We start from the raw sequence: 24,388 nt of genomic DNA, 5'->3' as shown, positions 1-24,388 counted from the left end.
CTTATAGGTCCTATAAGTAAGATACAGAGAAAATCTTGTCTTACCTGAGCATGCATGTATGTTTGGACTTCTTTGTTGCTAAATCTTAAACAAAATTTCAACTTTAGAGAGGTATGATTTGTACAAATTTTACTTTTCGTTGATGTCATATTGGAATCATACAGGATGTTCTATTTTGTGTGTGTCCTCTTTTAATACTTTGAGATTCCTCCATGTTATTGAAAGTAGTAGTGCTTTGTTTTATTTAATTGCTAAGTAGGAGTTTATTACATGGATGTTTCACATTTCTATATCTGTTTACTAGTTGATGGATATTTGGGCAGTTTCTAGTTTTGGATAAAGTTCCTATGAACATTTGCATACAGTTCTTGGGAGGGACATGGGTTTTCATTTTCTTAGTTGAATATCTAGGACTAGAAATTACAGGGTTGCATGATAAGTGTACCTCTGTAACTTTAACTTCAAAATAAACCACCTATTTTGCATTCTCTAGTAACTTCTGAGGAATTTCTTATACTCTGCATCCTGTCAACACTTGGTATTATTAGCCTTTATTAATTTTAGTTACTGGTGGGCCTATAGTGATATAACATCATGGTTTTAATTTGTAATTTCCAAAGACTAATGATGATCATCTTTTCATGTGCTTATTGATATATTAAAAAAGAATAGGTTTTTTTTGTTTATTTTTAAATTGCAGGGTTTTTTTTTTTTTTTTTTTTTGTTGTTGTTACCTGGGATTGAACCCAGGGGCACTTAATGAGCCATATTCCTATCCCTTTTTTAGGGACAGGGCCTCTAAAGTTGCTTAGGGCCTAAGTTGCTGAGGCTGGCTTTGAACTTGATCCTCCTGCTTCAGCCTCCTGAGCTCCTGTGATTACAGGTGTACATCATGGTGCCTGGCTCCATGTAAGTTCTTGATTACCAGTCTTGGAAATCACATGTTTTGCAAATGTGTTCTCATAGTTTGTGGTTTTCTTTTTTCTTAATATTATCTTTAGAGAACAAAACAATTTAATTTCTATGTAGTCCAAGTGGCTGTTTTTTACATCCCCCCCCCCCACACACACAGTAGATAATACTCTTTGTATCTTATTTAAGGATTTGTTTCTAAGGTCACTAATGTTTTCTTTATTTTTCTTCCAGATTTTTTTTTTTTTTTAAACTGGGATTGAACTAAGGAGTACTCAATCACTGAACAACATCCCCAGCCCTATTAGGTATTTTATTTAGAGACAGGATCTGAGTAGCTTTGTACCTCGCCTTTGCCGAGGTTGGCTTTGAACTTGTGATCCTCCTGCCTCAGCCTCCCTAGCTGCTGGGATTACAGGAATGCACCACCACACCTGGCTATTTTTTTTTTTTTTTAACTTTTTATAACTTTCGGTTTTACATTTAGGTCTGTGAAACACTTTGAATTAAAGTTTGTATAATGAGTGAAGTAATGATGGAGGTATTTTTTTTTTTTTTTGTACTGGTGATTGAAACCCAGTAAAGCTTAAACATTGAACTGAGCCCCATCTCCATATCTCCCAAGCCCTTTTGGAAAGGATCTCACTAAGTTGTCTAGGCTGGCCTCAAACTTGTGAACCTCTTGCCTCAGTCTCCCTAGTTGTTGGGACTGTAGATGTTTGCTACTGTACCTGGCTTGCTATTTGCTTTCTATTTATCTCATATATTTTGTTTTTCTCTCATGGACTTGATTAAGTATTTTGGAATATTTCATTTTATCACCTCTACTGTATTAGCTATATTTAATTGTAATTTTTAATTAACCCGGTAGTAGAGTCCATGTTTAGCATTAAACTATATCCCCAGCCCTGTTTTATTTTTTCCATGACTACTATAGCATTTACAAAGGCACAACCTACTTTAAGTACAACTATACTACTTCATGTATTAAATAAGAACTCTATGGTAGTGTATCTCTGTTTTCCCACCTCTTGTCCATTTTCCTATTGTTTTGCATTTTATTTTTAGATACATTACAAACCGGTATATTTTAGTCAGCTTTTTCACTTCTGTGACCAAAAGGCCTGACAGAAACAATTTTAAGAAGGAAAGTTTATTTTGGGACTTACGGTTACAGAGGTCTCAGTCCAAAGGTGGCTGACTCCATTCCTTAGGGCCTGAGGTGAGGCAGAACATCACGGAGGAAGAGTGTGGCAAAGGAAAGCAGCTGGGGACATGGTACCAGGAAACAGAGAGAGCTCCCCTCACCACAGACAAAATATATAAATCCCAGAGGCACACCCTCAGAGACCTACCTCCTCCAGCCACACCCTAACTACAGTTACCACCCAGTTAATCCCTATCAGGAGATTAATGCATTGACTAGATTAAGGATCTCATTACCCAATCATTTCACCTCTAAACCTTCTTGCAGTGTCTCACAGGTGAGCTTTTGGGGATCATCTAATATCTAAACCATTAACAACCATGATTCATTGTTATTATTATTTGTTTTAAACAGTTGCCTCTTAAAGAGGAAAAGATGCATTTATCTGAATTCTTCAAGGCTTATTTTTATTAAAACTTTGTTAGAGTAGGCCTGGAAAAAAGTTTTTATTAAAACTTTGTTAGAGTTTGCCATAGGGCTAGTTTAGCCCAGTTTTTAAGGTCTTAGCTGAATGTCCTGAGCTAAATAAAACATCTTTGGTCAGAACCAAAATGTCTGTGTTGACTTTGATAATTAAGTTTAAAGTTCTCAAGTAGTTGCTTGTTACCTAATGATTGTTTCTTTATCCATGGAATCTCACCCATCACATGTGCAGCTAGTTTAAGTATTAAAGATAAAAGGGTGTCCCACAAATTACAGCCTTCCAAAACTCATTAGAGTTTCTGACTTGGTTTCTGCTCTGCTTGGATTCCCAGATTTCCCCTTTCTGGCTGGAGTCTGGAAAGTGCCTCAGAGCACAAAGCTTGAACATTCTTAAGGCTAAGGTAATTTGTTTTCTCTCGGGAATCACAGTTCTTTTCTATTATTCAGTATTTAAGAATGGTTATTCCATATATTTTGCCAATTTTTTAGTTGCTTATAGTATGGGGAGGTCTAGTCTCAAGTTACTCCATCATGGTCAGACTACTTTAATCTTACAGGTTGTATTTTTGTAGGTAGCCTTCTAACAGCACTTGTCCTGGTATAGCCGATATTCATGTTCTAATTGCTCACTACTAGATTTTATGTAAAATAAGAAATGTTAGCCTTCCTAATAGTATTGTAAATAGTACTCTGAATGTACTATTTTACCAGTTGCATTTTAATGCCTACAGTCAATAACCAGAACTGTCTCACTGGCCCCTATACCTAGAGTAGTTTGAACTTTAATCCAAAATTGAGTAATGAGATTATATCTTATTGTGTTCTTGTTTAATAATATTCTAGCACATTTAATAAGATTTTATATTGGCTCTAACCACCTGATATTCACTAAAATATGGAAATAATTTAAGAGCACTAGGCTCTTAAAAATCTGCTCTAATATTGGAGGAGAAAAATGATTGAAAATGGCTAATTTTTATATAAAGGAGGCATTAAATTATAAAGAAAAAGTGTTGCTAGAGGTATCTCCTAGTTGGAGCATTGTTTAGGTTTATAGGCTTCAGTTTTGTTTTCTTAGCAGAATTAACCCAGTCTCTACTCATCATCTAAGAAAAGACCCTTCAGGTAAGATTTTAAAAATTACACTGGGATTCACATGCGTTGCAATACATACCTCTGAGAATTCATAATCATAACATGTGGTTTTCATCTGCCTAATAAATCATGCTTGTTTTACCAGTTATTTTATTTCATTGTAACAAATCTTTGTGCCACATTTGGCATTTAAATATTGACAAATGAGGACAAATAACTTCCCCTCATTTTATCGTCATCATTATTTCTAGGCAACTAATATTGTTATAAAAGTATTGTGCTTTTACTTAATACTTTTTTTTAAATGTCTTGGTAAAAAGTCATTTATAGGCAAATATACATATTCACAATATGTAAGGGTAAGTAAGATCTTTGGGTAGCTGGAAGATCTTATGAGTAAATAGTATTTGCTATTAAATGGGTTTTGAATAGTTGTTGAAGGATCACTTAGTAAAGGGAAGTTGCTTATATATTTTGAAACTGTAAAATGGTTTTCCCTCTGAAATTATCAAATGTCTTATACTGTTAGTGCAAGGAATTAAAGTGTTTAATTTAGAAAAGATTAGTAACTGCTGGTGTTATTCTGGCATCAGAAAAACCTGAAGCTGGAGAGCATTATCTGTACTTGTCTCTTGGTACTTCAGAGATAGATAGTTCTTCTTCTTCTTCTTTTTTTTTTTTTTTTTAAAGAGAGAGAGAGAATTTTTTAAAATATTTATTTTTTAGTTTTTGGCGGACACAACATCTTTATTTGTATGTGGTGCTGAGGATCGAACCCAGCGCTGCGCGCATGCCAGGTGAGCACACTACCGCTTGAGCCACATCACCAGCCCCTGGATAGTTCTTCTTATACCAATCTCCTAATGCATGCCTGGATAACATTTTTCTTGTACTGAAAAATAAGTCCATGGTGTTAACCAGGCATCTCTACATTGATCATCTGATTTCCATAGCTTCCATGAATTCAAATTAATTTTGAAATTTAAAATCTTATTTAATTAGCAGGTAGGAATTCTTTGAAGTATTTCTCTTGCCTTGAAACATCTTCTCTTTGATACCATTACCTTTTTCCTTTGCAAGACTTAGCTTAGGCTTGTTAGTACAATAAATATTTATCTGTGTCACTTATTGACTAGGAACTGTTATGCGGTAGACTCTGGATGTATTGTTGAACAAGGTGTAGTTTCTCACTATAATGTAGCCTATGAAGGAAAAGGAATAGGAGTTGGAAAATAATATTCTAGTATAGGTGCTTTTTTTTTTTTGCATCAAGTAGGTAGATTTTTCTGGATAGTCGATAATTTTCTACCTTCTTTTGGCATGGGGATTTTACCAAAATCTTAGTCAACTCAATTTAAAGGGAATATATCATGTTAAATGTTAAGAGTAAAGGGAATTTTGATTAGAATCTATAAGGCATAGCATTTTTTAAGTACAAAAATACTATTTGCTTATAAGAATACAAAGATTTGTCTGTTTTAATGTAGTTAGTTATGGTGTCTTATTTCTTTTCTTCCAGGGACATAGTATAAGGTAAAAACCTAAAATTATTGCTCTTAATGTTTTTGGGACAAATATGTGACTACATAGTTTTGCTAATAGTCATTGACTCATTAAGTTAATTATCTCATTTTATGTTTCCTGTCTTTTTTTCTGGGGGAGAGGTTTCGAGGCCCCACCACTTGACATGGAGCACTTTTATTCTTAGTACCATAACTGTACATACTTAAAAGTAAATGATGTTTTGTCTTGCCATGGGTTTCTCACTGATGTATCTAATGAAGTGGTTTAAACTGTCCAATTTTATATACAAGAAAGGAGAAAGGAATATTTTGTCAAGAGATTAATACAGTTATCTTCTTAAAATAATGATATTTGCTCATTAAGACATTTGGACTGTTAATTTATATTCACATGTTTCCAGTCTTTAGTTCAATCTTTAGAAAATATTTTTCTAGATTAAACTCAAACTCAAGTAAAATTATGTTTATAGTGTATTTGAAATATCTAACTGTACTAGGATGTTAGATGATGACCATATATGTACATTTTACTCTTTTATTATTATTATTATTATTATTATTATTATTATTATTATTATTATTTGGTACCTGGGACTGAACCCAGGGCTTAACCACATCTCTAGCCCTTTTAATTTTTAATTTTTGAGTAGGGCCTTGCTGAGATCCTGACGCATGTCTTGAACTTTCTATTCTCCTGCCTCAGCCTCCCAAGTTGCTGGGATTACTGGCATGTGCCTCCATACCCCACACTTCTTTATTTTTTATTTTTAAGAGTAAGGAAGTTAAGAATTTAATCATCTGGATGTGGTATCACATGCCTATAATCCCAGTGACTCAGAAGGAGGATCACAAGTTCAAGGCCAGCCTCTGAAGCTTAGTGAGACCCTGTCTCAACAAATAAAAAGGGGTTGGGCCAGGGTTGTGGTTCAGTGGCAGAGTGGTTGCTTAGCACATGAGAAGCACTGGGTTTGATCTTTAGTGCCACATAACAAAATAAAGGCATTCTGTCCATCTACAACTACAAAAAATCATTTAAAAAAATAAAAAGGGAGCTGAGGTTGTAGCTGGGGTTGTAGGGTCAGTGGGGGAGCGCTTGCCTTGCATGTGAAGCACATAAAAGTAAAATAAAATAAAGTTATTGTGTTCATCTACAACTAAAAATATATAAAAAATAAAAAAAAGGACTGGGGATGTAGTTCAGTGGTAAAGCACCCTTGGGTTCAATTCCCAGCACACCCCCCAAAAAATAAAAATAAAAATTAATCAGATAAGTTATGAACACATTAGTTTTTTTATTATTAGCTAAAAAAATTATTAGGTCATTGCATATTGTGCTAATTAAAGTGAATCATTTCTGCTAGTTAAACCATGTATGGCTAGAGAGAACATTTTGCACACTATATAAAAAAATAAGCCTAACAGAAAATTCATGGCTGAGATTAAAGACTCTAGGAACACAAGGTGCTTAAGTTGAAGTCTAGATGGATGTGGATTTTGTTTTTTTGGGGTGGTTCTGGGGATTGAACCCAGGGGAGCTTAACATCTCCAGCCCTTTTTAATGTTTTATTTAAAGAAGGGGTCTTGCTGAGTTGCTTAGAGCCTCACTAAGTTGCTAAGGCTGGCTTTGAACTTGTGATCCTCCAGCCTCAGCCTCCCAAGCTGCTTGGATTATAAATGTGCCTCTGCACCCAGCTGGATATGGAATTTTAATAAACAGTATCTTGCTAAATTTGTGTATTCAGTTTTGGTACCTGAAAGATTACTGGTATTTAGAATATTTGAATGTTGTATTATATTTGTTGGGGCATGTACATAACAAAAATGATATGGTTGATATAGAAACTTGTAAAAAATATTTAAACTTTTTGAATGGGGAAGAAGAGAATCTCTACCACGGAGTCACATCCCCAGCCTTTAATTTTTTATTTTGAGATGGGGTCTTACTAAGTTGCTTAGGGTCTTGTTAAGTTGCTGAAGCTGACTTTGAACTTGCCATCCTTCTGCCTCCCAAGCTCCTGGGGTTACAGGCCACCACACACTACAAAGCTTTAAAAAAAAATTTTTTTTTTCTTTTGCAGTACTGAAGGTTGAGACCAGGGGTGCTCTACTACTGAGCCACATCCCAAACCCTTTTTATTATTTATTTTGAGATGGCCTCTGACATCTTGTGATCTTCCTGTCTTAGCTTCCCAAATTTGACAGTACTATAGGCATGCACCAATGACTCAGCTTTTTTTTTAAACTATATATAAATAATTGTCTATAGAGTAGAAATTGCTCAAACATCATGTAAAGCATAGGGTTAACTCACATTTGGCCTAAAGATTGATACTAACAAAATACAAAGGTAAGCTTTAGGATTTTGCTTTTCCTTCTAATTTTCCTTTGCCTTTTAATAGTCTTCTTTGAGGCCAGAAGGGCTGGGGATGTGGCTCAGTGATTGAGTGCCCCTAAGTTCAATCCTCAGTACCCTCCCCACACAAAAAAAGTCTTCTTTGAACATATCTGAATGGCTGCTTAATTTCTTAAGGTTTTGCTGCCTTTTTTTTCTTGCAGTGCTGAGGATTGAGTCTGGGTCTTGGTTTATGCTGAGCAAGCACTCTTCCACTGAGCTGCATCATCAGTCCATCAGTTTTGCTTATTTTAAAGTGGTTTTTTTTTTTTTTAAAGCTTAGAGGGTTGGTTTGGGATATAGCCTAGAGGTAGAGGGCATGCTTAGGATGCATAAGGATGCGTAAGGCCTTAGATTTAATCCTTAGCACACATGCATGCTTGCACACACAAACCTTAGAAATTTAGGAATTCTTTTTTTTTTTTTTTAATATTTTAGTTGCACACCATACCTTTATTTATTTTTATGTGGTGCTGAGGATTGAACCCAGCGACTTGTGCATGCTGGGTGAGTGCTCTACTGCTGAGCCACAATCCCAGCCCCAGAAATTTAGTAATTTCTGGTGTCTCTTTTATTTATTTTTTTGAGGTGCTTGGGTAGCCTGTAATAATTTATAATATCTTTTTAAAAAATGTTATAATATCTTAATGAATATTCAGTTTGTCACTTGGGGAGTTTCTTTTGAGAATGCTTAGCATTTTATTATTTTTTTAATGGATTGCTCATTTATTTCCCAAAATTCTTAATTCACTTATGTTTTTTCAAGTGTATAGTTCTGTAAGTACATTCAATTGTTGTACAACTCTCGCCACCATCCATTTTCAGAACTTTTTCATCCTTTTCAACTAAAACTCTGGACTCATTAAACTCTAATTGCCTGTTCTCCCCTGCCACTCATCTCTGGCAACCACCATTCACATTTTCACTACTTCACTACTGTAAGTATCTCAGTATAAGTGGAAACCTAGAGTATCTGTTGTTTTGTGACTGGCTTATTTCACTTAGCCTAAAGTTTTCAAGATTTATCTATATTGTGACATGGGTCAGAATTACCCTTCTTTTAAAGACTGAATAGTACCTATTATATGTACCACATTTTGTTTCTTTATTCATCCATTGATGGATACTTGAAACCATTTAGCCATTGGGAATAATGGTGTTATGAACATCCAGTTACAAATATCTATTCAAGTTCCTGATTTTATTTCTTTTGGGTATATACCCAGAAGTGGAATTGCTGAATCATATGGTTATTCTGTGTTTAATTTTTTGAGAAATATCCTTGTCATTTCCATAGTGACTGTAGTTTACATTTCTACCAGCAGTGTGCAGTTTTTTTTAATATCCTAGCCAACATTTTTAAAAATCCTTAATTTTTTTAAAAAAAGTAGCAATCCTAATGGATGGGAAGTAGTATCCCATTGTGGTTTTGATTTGCGTGACTCTGATGACTGGTGGTGTTGAACATCTTTTCTGGCACATATTGGCATTTTGTATATCTTTGAAAAATGCCTGTTTAAATCTATGCTAGTTTTCCAGGCTACCAAAACAAAATACTGCAGGCTGGGTGGCTTAAACAACAACTTTATTCTCTCTTAGTTCTGGAGGCTGAAAAGTTCTAGATTAATGTTCTGACAATATTCAGTTTTTGGTCAGGCTTTCTTCTTGGAGAGCAAGCTTTCTGGCATCTCTGATAAACTTAATAATCCTGTTGAATCAGGACTCAACTGGATGATCTTTATTGTAACTAAAGATTTTACCTCTAAATATATTGTCACATTAGGGATTAGGGCTTCAACATTTGAAATTTGAGGGGGCACAAAGTCCATAACAAAGTACTTTGTCCACTTTTGAGTTGTATTTGTTGTTGATGAGTTATTTTAAACTATATTCTGGATATTAATCCTTTATCAGATACATATTTTCTCCTGTGGAGTTGCCTTTGTATTCTGTGATAGTGCTCTTTGAGACACTAAAGGTTTTCATTGTGAGATAGTAATAGTTTATTTTTCTTTGTCCTTTAGTCACTTAATAGTCATGTCAACCAGCAAATCAACTGTTGCAGTATCACAGTGCTTATGTTCCAGTAACCTTTACCTATAGCCTAACATTACATCACAAAAACCTATCATTTACCTCTCTTCATCTCGTGACACAGACATTGTATCAGCTCATATCATGACAGGAAGGATAAGAACAAGAAGAGAAGAAACCATATTCATATAACTCTTGTTACAGTATTTTACTTTTATTACAGTATTTTGTCTTTGGTTGTCATACTCAAGAAATCATTACTAAATGCAGTGTCATGAAGCTTTCCCCATTTCTTTCTTTTTTTAAATTTTTAGATGACCACAAATACCTTTTATTTATTTATGTGGTGCTGAGAATCCAACCCAGGGCCTCATGCATGCAAGACAAGCGCTTTACCACTGAGCCACAACTTTAGCCCCTCCTCTGTTTCTTTATAAGAGTTTTAAAATTTTTAGCTCTTATGCTTATGTCTTTGATCATTTTGATTTATTTTATGTATTTGGTGTAAGGGAAGTGTTCAACTTTATTCTTGTGTTTAGGCACATGCAATTTTCCTGGACTATTGAAAAGATTGTTTAATACCAAATAGTCTTGGTATCTTTGTTAAAAATAGTTTGATCATATAGTAGTCACTTTTTTTTTTTTGAGAGAGAGAATTTTTTAATATTTATTTTTTAGTTATCGGCAGACACAATATCTTCGTTTGTATGTGGTGCTGAGGATCGAACCCGGGCCGCACGCATGCCAGGCGAGTGCGCTACCGCTTGAGCCACATCCCCAGCCCTAGTAGTCACTTTTATCCATGGATAGGATGTTCCAAGACCTGTGGATGCCTGGAACTGTGGATAGTACAAAACCCTGTATTTACATTGTTTTTACCTATTTTGTGCAAAATTGTATGATAATTTATAAAACAGCTACAGTAAGGGATTACTGATAATAATAAAATAGAACAGTTAATAACAGTATACTGAAGTGTGGTTTTCTTCCTATACTGTACTAATCTTTCCTGTCATGGTGTGAGATGATGCAGTACCTGTGATGAGATGAAGTGAGGTGAATGACAGTCTTTGTGAGTGTTCATCTATGAATAAGAGTTACTTGAACACAAGTACTGTGATACTGCAATAGTTGATTTGATGGTTGACATAGCTCTTAATTAACTGAAGGATAAATAGTGCATGTGCTGGACAAAGGGATGATTCATGTCCTGGGACAGAATGATATTCTGAAAAAAAGAAAAAAAAGAAATGACATTTCATTATAATATTCAGAATAGTATGCAATTTAAAACTTGTGAATTGTTTCTGGAATTTTAATATTAATATTTAATATTTTCATACTGTGGTTGACCTCAGGTAACTGAAACCACAGAAAGTGAACTGGGCAAGGGGGACTACTGTATAAGTGTTTATTTCTGGACTTTATACTTTATTCCATTTGTTTATATGTCTACACTACCTTTCACACTGTTTTTTGGTTTGGTTTTATTTTACTTTTTTGTGGTGCTGGGGAGGGAACCTAGAACAGCTGCCTAACATGAGCAAGGACTCTATTTACCTCAATACTACTTGACTGACTGACCTGTAGCTTTAGTATATTTTGAAATCAAGAAACATGAATTCTCTAACATTGTTCTTGATCTTCATGGTTGTTTTGGCTATATAGAGTCCTTGAAAATTCTATATAAATTTTAGGATGAAATTATCTATTTCTGCAAAAAAATGAAATGATTGAAAAAATTTTAAAAATATGTACTTTTTTTTATTTGTGGATGAACCTTCATTTTTATTATATGTGATGCTGACAGTTGAACCCAGTGCCTCACACTTGCTAGGCAAGCACTCTATCACTGAGCACTCTATTACAACCCAGCCCATGATTGAAATTTTGATAGGGCTTGTATTTCACTTTGGATAGTATTGACATCTTCATATGGTTATCTTTCCATTTATTTGTATATTCAATTTTGGGCAGCATTTCATAGTTATAAATGAATTAGTTTTTTGCTTCTTCAGTAAGTTTATACCTAAATGTTTATTCTTTTTGATTCTATTGTACATGGAATTGTTTTCTTAATTTCGTGTGTGTGTGTGTATCCCCAGCTCCCCCTTTTATAGTTTTGTATCATGAATAGAATTGCTAGATTTTATTTGGTTATCATACGATGTTTATCATTGATTTGGTTTTCTTAGGAATAGGCTTAACATTTGTCCCTTTTCCTTTTTTTTGTCATGCTAGGAATCAAGCCCAGAGTCTTGTGCATGCTGTACTACAGCTACATCCCCAGTTCCTCTTTAGTTTGTTGATGTTTTTGGAAGCTGATGTAACTTTGTGTCTCCTGTTTTGTTTAAATATGGAGGTTCAAGGTGTTGTGAGCCTTGATAATTGCAAACACACTTCAAAGGGGTAAATTCTGTTTTTTAAGAAAAGGAAAAAAGTTAAGAATGTAAAAATACTACTTTTTTGTTTTTATTTAAGAAAATATAATTTTTTTTAGTATGTTCAGAGCTCTGCAGTTATCATTACTGATTTTAGAACTCCCCAAATGTTCCATGCTAGTTACTCCAGTTTACTACCTCTCTATCATTGGTAGCCACAAATTGAGCTTTTGTTTCTATGGATTTATCTGTTTAGGATAGTTCATGTAAATGAAATTATACAGTATGTGACCTTTTCTGTCTGTCCTTTCACTTAGAATAATGTTGTAAGATTCATCCATGTGGAAGTGTTTTGTCAGTACTTCATTGCTTTTAAGGTCTGATTAATAATATTCCATTTTATCAATATACCACATTGTTTATTCATTTATTGGCTATTTCTACTCTTTTACTATTATGAGTATTGTTTTTATGAACCTTATGTACACGTTTTTGTGTGAACACACATTGTTGGTTATTTTGGGTATATATCTAGGGTTGAAATTACTGGGTCATATGGTAATTATACATTTAATTTTTTTGAAGAGCTACCAGACTTTTTTCTACAATGGAGCTATACCATTTCAGAGTCTTATCAGCAATATATTAGGGTTCTAATTTCTCTGTATCCTTGACTACATTTTTTTAAATCAAAACTTTTTTTTTTTTTTGTTTGGTAATACTGGGGTTGACCCCTCTATCAGTGAACTGTATCTCCAGCCCTATTTGTCTTTTTTGACTCTAGCCATCCTAGTGGTTTTGAAATATCCCATTTGTGGTTTTGAGTTATAATTCCTTAATGATTATGGCCATTTGTATATCTTCTTTGGAAAAATGTCTGTATAGATCATTAGCTTATATTTTAATTGGAAACTTTGAAACATTATTGTTGAGTCTTAGGAGTTATTTATTATAGACAAAAATGCTTGCCAGACACTGTGGTCCAAGCCTGGAGGTTGAGGCAGAAGGATCACAAATTCAAAGTCTCAGCAACTTATCAAGGCCCTGTTTCAAAAAAAAAAAAGGAGTGGTGGTGTGGTGCTGGGGATGTAGCTCAGTGGTTAAACACTCCTGGGTTCAGTCCCCAGTACCCCAAAACAAAACAAACAAAAAATCCCCCAAAACAAAAACCCCAAAACTTTACCCTTGGGTGGACTTTTCCTTTGTCTTGATTATGACCTTTGGAGCACAAAAACAATTTTAATGAAATCCATTTATCTATTTTTTCTGTATCTTGCCCTTTTGGTTTTATATCTTAGAAACCATTGCTGAATCCAAGGTCATAAATATTTACTCCTGTTTTCTACAGCATACTACAGGGACATAGCCACATCAGTGTTTATAGCAGCACAGTTCACAATACTAAACTGTGGAGCCAACCTAGATGCCCTTCAATAGATGAATGGATAAAAAAATGTGGCATATATAAAATACACGATGGAATATTATTCAGCAATAAAAGAGAATAAAATCATGGCATTTGCAGGTAAATAGATGGAGTTAGAGAAGATAATGCTAAGTGAAGTTAGTTCCAAAAAACCAAATGCCAAATGTTTTCTCTGATATAATGAGGCTGATTTATAGTGGGGTAGGGAGAGGGAGCATGGGAGGAATAGACAAACTCTAGATAGGGCAGAGGGATTGGAGGGTAAGGGAGGGGGCATGGGGTTATAAATGATGGTGGAATGTGATGATCATTATTATCCAAAGTACATGTATGAAGGCAAGAATTGGTGTGAATATACTTTGTGTACAACCAGAGATATGAAAAATTGTGCTCTATATGTGTAATAAGAATTGTAATGCATTTCGCTGTCATATATAAATAAAAAATTTAAAAAATTTACTTGTGTTTTCTTATAAAAGTTAAAAAGTTTTTGTTCATATATTGCTCTTCTGTAATTTAAAAAAAATTTTTAAATATTTTTTAGTTTTCTGTGGACACAAAATCTTTATTTTACTTTTATGTGGTGCTGAGGATCGAACCCAGCGCCCCGCACATGCCAGGCGAGCGGGCTACCCCTTGAGCCACATCCCCAGCCCCTTATATAATGGTTTTTAATTTTATGTTATTCATCACTTGTTGAAAAAAAACCAAAATGGGATGATTCTTATTGAGCTATCTTAGCATTCCTGTAAGAAGTCAGTTGACCATATATGTAAGGGTTTGTTTCTGGACTTCTATTCCCTTGATCCATGTCTATTCTTATATTAGCACCACATTGTCTTGATTGCTGTCTTTTGTAATAAGTTTTGAAATTGGAAAGTGTGTTATTCAACTTTGTTTTTATTTTTTTTGAATGCTTAATAAATGTGTATCTTTTCTTTTTCTTCTTCTTTTTTTTTTTTTTTTTTTAATATGGTGGTCTCTACTTGTTGCCAGGCTGGCCTTGAACTCAGGATCCTTTTGCCTTAATCTCCTGAGTATCTGGGATTACAGATCTGTACTACTACTATGCTTGGCTAAGAATATTTAAAAAAAAATTTTTTTTTTTGGTTGGTACTGGAAATTGTATGCTGGGCAAGTGCTTGCTCTACCATTGAGCTACATTCCCAGGCGTAGTCCCATTTTTTAGTTTGGGGTTTTGCTGTGTTGCTCAGGCTGGCCTTGACCTTGAACTCCTGCTATCCTGATGCCTTGCCCTCATGAGTACCTGGGACAACAAGTGTGTGCCACCATGCCCAACTATATTTAGTGGTTTTAGAAACTATTTTTTTAAGTTGTCAAGTAAAATTGCACATATATTTATGAGTTACCATGTGATGTTTATATATATATATATATATATATATATATATATATATATGCTGTGTTTTGTTCAGTTAGGGTAAGTTTATCTATGTGCTTAAATATTTGACATTTCTTTGTGGCAAAAATGTTTCAAATCTTTCTTCTAGCATTTTTTTAAGTCTTCTAGAATTTTTGAAGTGCACAGTATAATATTGTTTTCTGTAGCCACCCTACTGAGCAGTACAACACCAGGATTTATTTCTGTTGTCTTACTGTATTGTAGTGCCTACTGACCAGCCTTTCTTCATCTCTCCTTTTCTCTCCCCTGCCTCTAGTAACTGCTATTCTTTTCTACTCTCAACTTTGAGATCACTTTTTCTAGATTCCATATATAAATGAAATGATGCAGTATTTGTCTTTCTGAGCCTGGAACCACAGCCATTATGGAAAACAGTATAGGGATTCCTCAGAAAATTAATTGAACTACTACAAGATCCAGCAGTCCCACTATGGGTTAACCTATCCAAAAGGAATGAAAGTGTATAGCAATCTCACATTCCTTGCAGCATTATTCATAATAGCTAAGAAATGGAATCTGCCTAAGTGTCCATCAACTGATGACTAGATAAAGAAAATATGATATATGAGTACATAATAGAATTTTATTTGGTTATAAGAAAGGATGAAATCCTGTCATTGGTGCATTATAATTATAATGGTGGCATTTGTTGTTACATATTTATACATGCACATTATATATGACCAGTATCATTCCCCAGTATTCTTTTGACTTTTTTGAGTATTTTTCCTTTGTCATGGAACAGATGAAAATTTTTAATGGATATACTTCAGATTATTTTCTTGTGGATGGGTTAGAAAAGTGTGCATTTGGTATTTTCCCAGACATCATTTTAAAAGTATTCTAATGCTTAAAGGAAAGGTTTATATTTTGACTGAAATGCTTCTACTATAGTTGGGCAAATAGTTGAGGGCCAAATGACTCTGGGAGAAACACTGGGCTCCATACAGATTGCCTTTTAATTTAAGTTAAATTCATTGAATTTGTTTCTTTCTTTAAAAAAATATATACACATACACACACACACATAAAATTAGTTGTAGATGGACACAATACCTTTATTTTATTTCTTTTTATTTTTATGTGGTGCTGAGGATTGAACCCACTGCATCATGCATGCTAGGCAAGGGCTGTACTACTGAGCCACAACCCCAGGCCCGAATTTGTTTCTTAATATTTAATTTCCTGATAATATTTTGAAGCTTGATTTGTATCTGCATATTTTTACTTTTTCAAGTGAACTTTATTAATGTAAATTTGTATATAACAACATTCACCTAACTTTTTTTGAGAGATGTATACACTTGTAAAATCATTGCCCAGTCAAGATACAGAATATTCCCATCACTGCTAACAGGTTCCAGGTGCCCATTGGCTATCATTTCTCCCTCCTGCCCCAGTGAATTACTGATGTGATCTCCTTGTTGCCATGGGTTAGTTTTTTTTTTCCCTTCTTACAGAATTTAATAGAAATATTTATTTCCAGATCTTTTATAACAACTTCTGGGTTTGTGATTATATTGTTTGTTATTAAGAACATAAACTAAAAATTATTAACTTTAAGAATTATTGGTTTAAATCTTGAATTTTCTTAGTTAAGAGTTGTTTCTGAATGGTGGCTTGGTAATCTTACTTCACTATTAGATGAAATTTTTGTGTTAAATTCTGCAGTAGAAATACTGACATAACAAGGTTAACAGTGAATCTCTGAAATGAGATATAGGACAGGGGAAGGAAGATAGCAGAAATAATCTACCTCTATCCATTTCCATACTTGCCTTGAAAAAGTTAGTTTCATGGTTATTTAACCATTAAATACATTTTAGGCTTATATTTTCCCTGTATATATTGTATATTTGAACAAAGGACAACATTCAAAGTGATGTTGTAATAAGTTTTGGCCAAAGCTATGTTTTTAAAACATAATGCTCTATTCCTATAGTCTTCCCCAAGGGCACTAAGGGACCTTTATTTTTATTTTTTGCCCAGAATGTGACTGAGGCAGTGAAGGAGAGGAGGAGTATGTCCAACTTGATTCCTAGCACCCTCCCTTGAAAATATCTTTATTGAGATGTAATTCACAAATAATATATTAATATATCACCAATTCAAAATGTAAAAGCCAGTGGTTTCTAGTTTGTTTGCTGCATTGGAAAGATATCACCACAACTTTAGGATTTTTATTGTCCAAAAATGAAACTCTGTAACCATTAGTAGTGACTGTGTTTCCTTCCAGGTACTCTACCCTTTCCTGGCCCCAAGCAACTACTTACCTACTTTCAGTTTCTATATATTTGCCCATTCAGGACATTAAAAAACAAAACAAAACAAGCAAACAAACAAAAAAAACCCCAAAACTCCTATCTAACTAGATTTTTTTTTTAACTAACTAGAATTTTATAGCCTTTGACCAACATCTTCCATCTGCCTCTCCTTCCTAATCACCTAAACTTTTAGTAAACACCATTCTACTTGTTCCTTCTGTGATAACTTTTTAAAATTTCAGGATTAAGATCATGTGGCAGCTGGGGATGGTGGCCCACCCCTGTAATCCTAGCCTTTTCTCCTCTCCTCTCCTCTTCTCATCTCCTCCTTCTCTCACTCTTTCTTTTCTAAAAAATTGTACCACGGATTAAACCCACGGGTGCTTTATCACTGAGCTACATCCACAGCCCTTTTTATTTTTTATTTTGAGATAGGGTCTCACTGAGTTGCTTAGAACCTTGCTAAATTGCTAAGGCTGGCCTCAAATTTGCAATCCTCCTGAGTCACATGGATTATAGGTATAAGCCACTGTGCCTGGCTGAGTATTTTTTTTTTTTTAAGGTTAAAATACAATTCTATTGTATATATACACATTGCATTTTCTCTATCCATTCAACTGTTGGTGGACACTTCTAGATCTTTTGTAAGACAGTTAATTTTACAGATTTATCAAGATTTCATGTTATTAGGTCAGAACTCTTGACAGCCAATTCTTCATTCTTCCTTGCAAGTACCTTGATCTTACTGTATGCCTCCTACTCAAAAGTCTGAAATGATGATTCTAAAACCAAAATGAAACAAACCCCCCAAAACTCAGAGATAGGTTGACGAGAATTACAAGGACTGGTTATAAATCTGAGTGCTCATATAATCTATTTCAGTTTATTGAATTGTAGATTTTGGGATTTGAACCAAGAAGTTCTATGTTTTTTAAGTACTTATGCACAATAATGTGATGTAATATCCACAAAGTTTAGTATTCTTAAAGTAAAACCTTTTGTGTATCATTTTACATATGTTTAGAGGCATGTAATTATATCCATATTAGGATACAGAATGATTCTTAGATTTCCTCTCACTCTTTCTTAGTCAGAACATACTGTTGTCTTCTATCATGATAAAACCTTTGGTTTTCGGTTTTCAGTTTATAGTAAAGTCTTTTTCAGGATATTTCTTTTTTTCAGTTGTAAATAGGGGCTTACCTAACCTATTAGTAAAATTACAATCAGAGGAAGGCAAATTATAATTCATATGATGAATAGCATCATCCTAAGTAACATTCCTCATGGTCAGAGTATATTTTACTGGAACTAGAGTATAAAGTTTTTTATCATTTGGATTTTCTTTATCATAAGGAAAATAATGAAAAAGATAATGTGATGTAATGAATGTTCATGTACCTATCTATAACTTAATTTAACAAATATTTACCTTCTGTCATATTTGTTTCAGGTTAAAAAAAGTTTTTGCTAGAGTCCAATTTAAAATTTAGTATAAGTTACAGAAATAATACAAGGACCTCCCAGTGCTCTTCACCAGTTGCTTGCATTTTGTTTCCTATGCATTTCTCTCCATTTTTGTCTCCTGAATAAGTTGGAGGCACTGTGTCCTTTTTCTGTAATTATTTGAACATATATTTATTAAGAATAAAGACATTCTCTTATATAATCATAGCTACTTCTTTATTGTTTTTGTTTTAATTTTTTTTTTGGTAGTTGTAGGTGGACAACATACCTTTATTTTATTTGTTTATTTTAGTATGTCATGCTAAAGATCAAACCCAGTGCCTCACACGAGCTAGGCAAGTGCTCTGCTACTGAGTCCCAACCTCAGTCCCTCTTTATGTTTTTTTATAGTTTAATTTAAATGTTAGATATTCCTCAGAGTTGGCAAAATATTTCACATAGTACCTCAGATATGCCATCAGAATTTTTAGTATGTTTAGTATTTGTATTAAAGTACTTGAAGGTGGTACCCTGTCTGAATATTTCAGAACCCGTTTTTCCTCTTATATGTATAAATTCTGGTATTTTCCCTTGTCACATTTACATTTTAATGTAAAACTGATAACAATAATCTCTTTTCCTTCATGTCTAAGTTTTAAAATTTTGTTATAGATTATAATATTTGGAGAATTTGAAAAGATCCTGTCATTGGTTTAGAGGGAAAGTAGGGCATGCAGGTAATATTTTCACATCTTGGGGAGTTTTTTTTTTTTTTTTTTTTTGATATATAAGAATCTAGAAACATACTAACTTTATGACCTTGGTCACGTTACTTGATTCTTTGGAAAGCTGAAGCCTCTTCTGTGATATGGGGATAAGTAGCACCTACCTCAACAACCCTATGAGGATTAAATGAGATACTGTGTGTAAAGTACATAGCCCAGTGATTGGTACATAATTTAGTAAATACTAGATTTAAACTAAAGTTAAAGCATAATGATATTTATTTGGAGTTTGATTTTGATTAACAAAGTAATCTTTGTTTATTTAGAATAGGTTTTATTAAGCATATGTATTATAGTATTTACATAGTTTTTATATGCATTTCTATGTATATTTTAGCTGTAGTTCTCATGTGAAGTTAGAAGTTGATTCTTCTACAATAAACACTTTTTAAAAGGCTTTTAATTATTGATTCTACAATTAGGCTGTTAAGGGGGATGATTATATTTGTTTTGAGAGCTCAAAAAGGATACCTACAAAGTGTATAGTTTAACTAGTTACTGATCCACAACAGGGCAATAGTAGCAATAGCTAAAATATGTGGATATCGGCTCACTTATTCCTTGCAACATTATGAGATACTGTTGCCATTGGAATCATGAAAAAGAAAAAGTGACTTAGCAACTTTGCAAAACTAATAAGTGCCTGAATTGAGTTTTGAGGCAGGTAGGCTGACTCTAAAGCTGTGCAAGTATCTTATAAGACAAGATTATTTAAAATACTAGTGTATGTCTTCAGTTTCTGAACACTAGAATTCCTCAGGAATGCTTTAAAACAACAGAAAGTGAAGTGATAATGCAGAGTAAAAGAGGAAATCATATTCTTCCACAAGACTAAAGATGTAAAGAATAGGAGTAATATAATTTCATAAATTGTGGGGAGTAGAATAAAGTAAATTGGGGGATCATGCCTTAAGTCCTGACTTTTGTAAAATAATTTGCATTTCTGATGAAGTTTACTATTTTCTAGAATACTTTTTTCTCCAGAAGAAAAGTTCAGAAGATATAGACCAAATCAGCTATCCATTCTGAAATCCTTTAGATAGGTTGGTATCTCTTTCTATTTTGTAAGCCTGTACTTGTAATGTGGACCAAGATTAGATTAGATAAAAACGAAAGACCCCTTAACCTGTGTATTATTTTTACAGTACCAACCCTAATCCAGTAGTTAATTTTTGGGAAAAGTCAAATTATTTGGGTATGCTTAGGAACTTTTAGGTAGTTTCAGTCTTATTAATATGCTGGTCACATGGACTAAATTATCTTCTCCAGTCAGCTTCTACTTCCTTGCTCTTACTTTTGCTCTATTGTGCTGGTGCCCATAACAACATAAACTTACAGCCCAGTAATGCAGGGCAAATAGACTTCCTTCCTTCCTTGGCGTTTTTTCCTGTACTAGATGCCAGCTTAGGATGGTGAGCCTCAAAGTTTAATGAAAAACCTGATTTCCTGACTTTCTCCCACTAGATTAGATTGTCTTAGCTGTTGAAATAAACAGGCTCTAAGAAGAGTAGCTAGAAAGTGATGTCTGTCTTGGATTGTTTTCCCTGCTGTATATAAACAAATCTTGTCAATTTTTTTTAAATGACCAAGATTTACAGAGGACAATAATTTACGCAAAAATAATTAATTGACACCAGGCTTTATTTACCCATGTTGTTGGTAACTACATGGGTTTCTCTGTTGAGAATTGATACTACTCAGGCTTCTAACCTGTGGGCTCTCCCAAAGCTGAGCTAATTTTCAGGATACTGAGTATCAGAAAAAGAACTGAGAGCACATCTTTTCTAGTATTTGTCTATAACAGGGTTCAAAAAAAAAAGTGGGGGCTGGGGCTGTGGGTTGGGAGTAGAGTGCTTTTTTGGCACATGTGAGGCACTGGGTTTGATCCTTAGCACTGCATAAAAATAAAGGTATTGTGTCCACCTACAACTAAAAAAATATATATTAAAAAATATAAAAAAAAGACCTTGAGCTGGGTTGTGGCTCAGCGGTAGAGCGCTTGCCTTGCACGTGCGAGGTCCTGGGTTCGATCCTCAGCATCACATAAAAATAAATAAATAAAGGTGTTGTGTCCAACTACAACTAAAAAATAAATATTAATAAAAAAGACCTTAATCCATATCCCCCCCCCCACTCTTTTGGTACTAGGGATGGAACTCAGAGGTGCTTAACCTTGAGCCACATCCCCAGCACCCCTTTTTAAATATTTTATTAGAGACAGGGTCTCACCGAGTTGCTCAGGGCCTCGCTAAGTTGCTGAGGCTGGCTTTGAACTCAAGATCCTCCTTCCTCAGCCTCTTGAGCTGCTGGGAGTACAGGTGTGTGCCACCTTGCCCGGCTTCACTACATTTTTTATTGGCGCCTTGTTGTTGTAGATGAGGGGATTTATTGTTACATATTTGTGCAGGCACACAATATAACAATATAATTTGGCCAATATCATTTCCCAGCACTTCTGCTCTCCTTCCCTCCCCACCTCTTACCCATCGGTCCCTTTTGTCTACCCATCTCTCTTTTGATTTTTATGAGATTTATTCCATCTTTGTTTCCCTTTTCCCTCTGTAGCTTCTGCATATAAGAGAAAACATAAGACTTGACCTTCTGAGTTTAACTTCACTTAACATTATAGTGTCTGGTCCCATCCATTTCCCTGCAAGTGACATTTTCATTTTTCTTTATGGCCAAATAAAGCTCCATTGTGTACATATACCACATTTTCTTTATTCATTCTTCTGTTTATGCATACCTAGTCTGATTCCATAGTTTGGGTATTATGAATTGTGCTGCTGTAAACACGGGTATGCATGTATCACTGTAGTAAGATGACTTTAATTCTTCATGATAAATACTGAAAAGTGGTTTAGCTGGGCATATGTTGGTTCCATGCCTAGTCTTTTGAGGAGTCTCCACATTGATTTCCATAGTGGTTTTACTAATCTACAGTCCTACCAATGGTGTAAAAGTGTTCTTTTTTTCTCCAGTCTCTCTAGTATTTATTATTTTATTCTTGATGACTGCCATCCTGACTGGTATGAGATGAAATTTCAATGTAGTTTTAGATTTTCATTTCTCTAATTGCTAATGATGTTGAACATTTTTTCAACATATTTGTTGGCCATTTGTATTTCTTTAGAAAAGTATGTTTAATTCATTTGCCTATTAAGTAGGTTATTTATTTTTTTTGATGTAAAGTTTTTTGAGCTGTCTCTATATTTTAGATATTAATCCTTTGTCATTGTAGCTAGCAAAGGTTTCTCTCCTATTCTGTAGGTTCTCTTCACATTCCTTATTGTTTCCTTTGCTGTACAGAAGCTTGTTAATTTGATGCTGTTACACTTATTAAGTCATGGCATTATTTCCTGAACTTTAGAGTGTTGATGCTATGTTTTTTTCCTAGGACTTGTATAGTCTCAGGTCTAAATTCTATGGTCTTTGATCCATTTTGAGTTGAGGTTTTTTTTTTGTTGTTGTTGTTGTTTAAGTTTTGATATTAGATTAAGCTTTTGTTATTTCTTTTTTCTATATCATCTTGGTAGTCATTTCTACTAATGTTTTAGCTTTATCTTGTATCTCAATTGGATTTGCAATTTTAAGATCCTTAGCAGTGCTGAATCATATTTCTTTGGAGGATGTTGACTTTTTTTTTAAAAAGATAAGAGAGAGAGAATTTTTTAATATTTATTTTTTAGTTTTCAGTGGACACAACATCTTTATTTTATTTTTATGTGGTGCTGAGGATCGAACCTAGCGCCCCGCGCATGCCAGGTGAGCGCGTTACCTCTTGAGCCACATCCCCAGCCCTTTTTTTTTTTTTTAACCTTTTTTTTGTGTTTGAACCTAGGGCCTTCTGCAGACTAGACAATCACTATACTACTGAGCAATATCCCCAGCTCCTGGCACATTAAATGGCTGTGAGTATCAGTTGAATGCCTGCTGAGTACCAAGACATCCACTGTCTTTGATCATAGTTCTGAGGCTCAGGAGCTCTTTGTTCTCTCCTTTTTGTGCTTGTTTACTTTTTTCTTTCAAATAACGTTTAATTTTTTTTAAATAAAAAGCTAGTCCGTAGGATATAAAGTAGGTGAATCATATTACTACATATAATTCTTGATCTCAAGTAGACATCAAAATGTATTTCATAAGTATATATAAAGGATTTAAAGTCATTGAATGATGGTATACATTCTCAAAAGCTTGTTTTTTAGTTGATACTTCTTAATTTGGCATCATTCTCTGCTGGATCGATGCTTCAGTAGGTCTAAGGCCTCTCTGAAATCAGTCTCTGATTGGTAATCATACATGTACTTCTAGTTATATCTAAGGAGAATACGATTTTATTCATTTGTGAGCCCAAAGATAAGTGTGTTTTTCTTTTCTTTTTAAGAATATATTTATATTTTTAGTTGTAGATGGACACAATATCTTTATTTACTCATTTTTTTAATGTGGTGCTGAGGATCAAACGCAGTGCCTCACACATGTGAGACGGATGTTCTATCACTGAGCTACAGCCCCAGCCCATAAGTGTTTTTCTTGTTTACCTTTGCCACTGTTTTTAGTACCTATAAATGTAAAAGTTAGTAATGGTTTCAGCTCTTCTAAGGAATTTTGCCTGACGTCTTGGAGAGAAGTGTGTTCAGCAAGATGAGCTTGTCAGAGAAGGCAGGCATTAATGTATTTATCTTCATATATGTATCCTGTTTACCATGAGAACTTGTTGTTTCAGGTAAAAAAAATTTTTTTTCTGACTTGTATGTTAATTTTGTGATGTTTTATTCTACACCGTTATTCTACACCATGTATCCTCACTTGAAGTCATGTTTCTGATCACTGTGGGACAAAAAATCTTGAGTTTGCTGTCTTTTCTTTATAACCCATAAGGAGATACAGAATGCATTGGGAGATATTGAACTGAGTTGGAGGAGGATAGTATTTATGTTCTTACAAAAGAATCCTATTATCCTTAGGAAATCTGTGGCTTCTGGCAATATGACTTTTGGAAATGAGGCACCATTTCTTACTTCTGTGGCATATTAAAGTTTTGGGAACTGCTTTGCTTTGTTGCCTTGAAAGTCAA

At 34.2% G+C, this 24,388-nt stretch overlaps 1 long non-coding RNA gene across 5 annotated transcripts in view; it reads left to right on the top strand.

Annotated features, from left to right (window-relative positions):
- LOC124081130 (uncharacterized) overlaps window positions 1-24,388 on the top strand; it is a 102,470-nt gene that overhangs the window by 38,963 nt on the left and 39,119 nt on the right. Inside the window, exon 1 of one of the 5 annotated variants that reach the window (XR_009225211.1) lies at window positions 739-4,434. The exons of the other annotated variants lie outside the window; for them this stretch is intronic. This is a non-coding gene — a long non-coding RNA (uncharacterized LOC124081130). Of the gene's footprint in view, window positions 1-738; window positions 4,435-24,388 lie in introns of those variants that run through there. 5 annotated transcript variants of the gene reach the window in all.

This window comes from Marmota monax, unplaced genomic scaffold (assembly GCF_021218885.2).
Source record: "Marmota monax isolate L192 unplaced genomic scaffold, Marmota_monax_Labrador192_F-V1.1 WCK01_AAM20220418_F8-fsc00177, whole genome shotgun sequence".
NCBI lineage: Eukaryota > Metazoa > Chordata > Mammalia > Rodentia > Sciuridae > Marmota > Marmota monax.
This window is presented reverse-complemented; position numbering and strand designations above follow the sequence as displayed.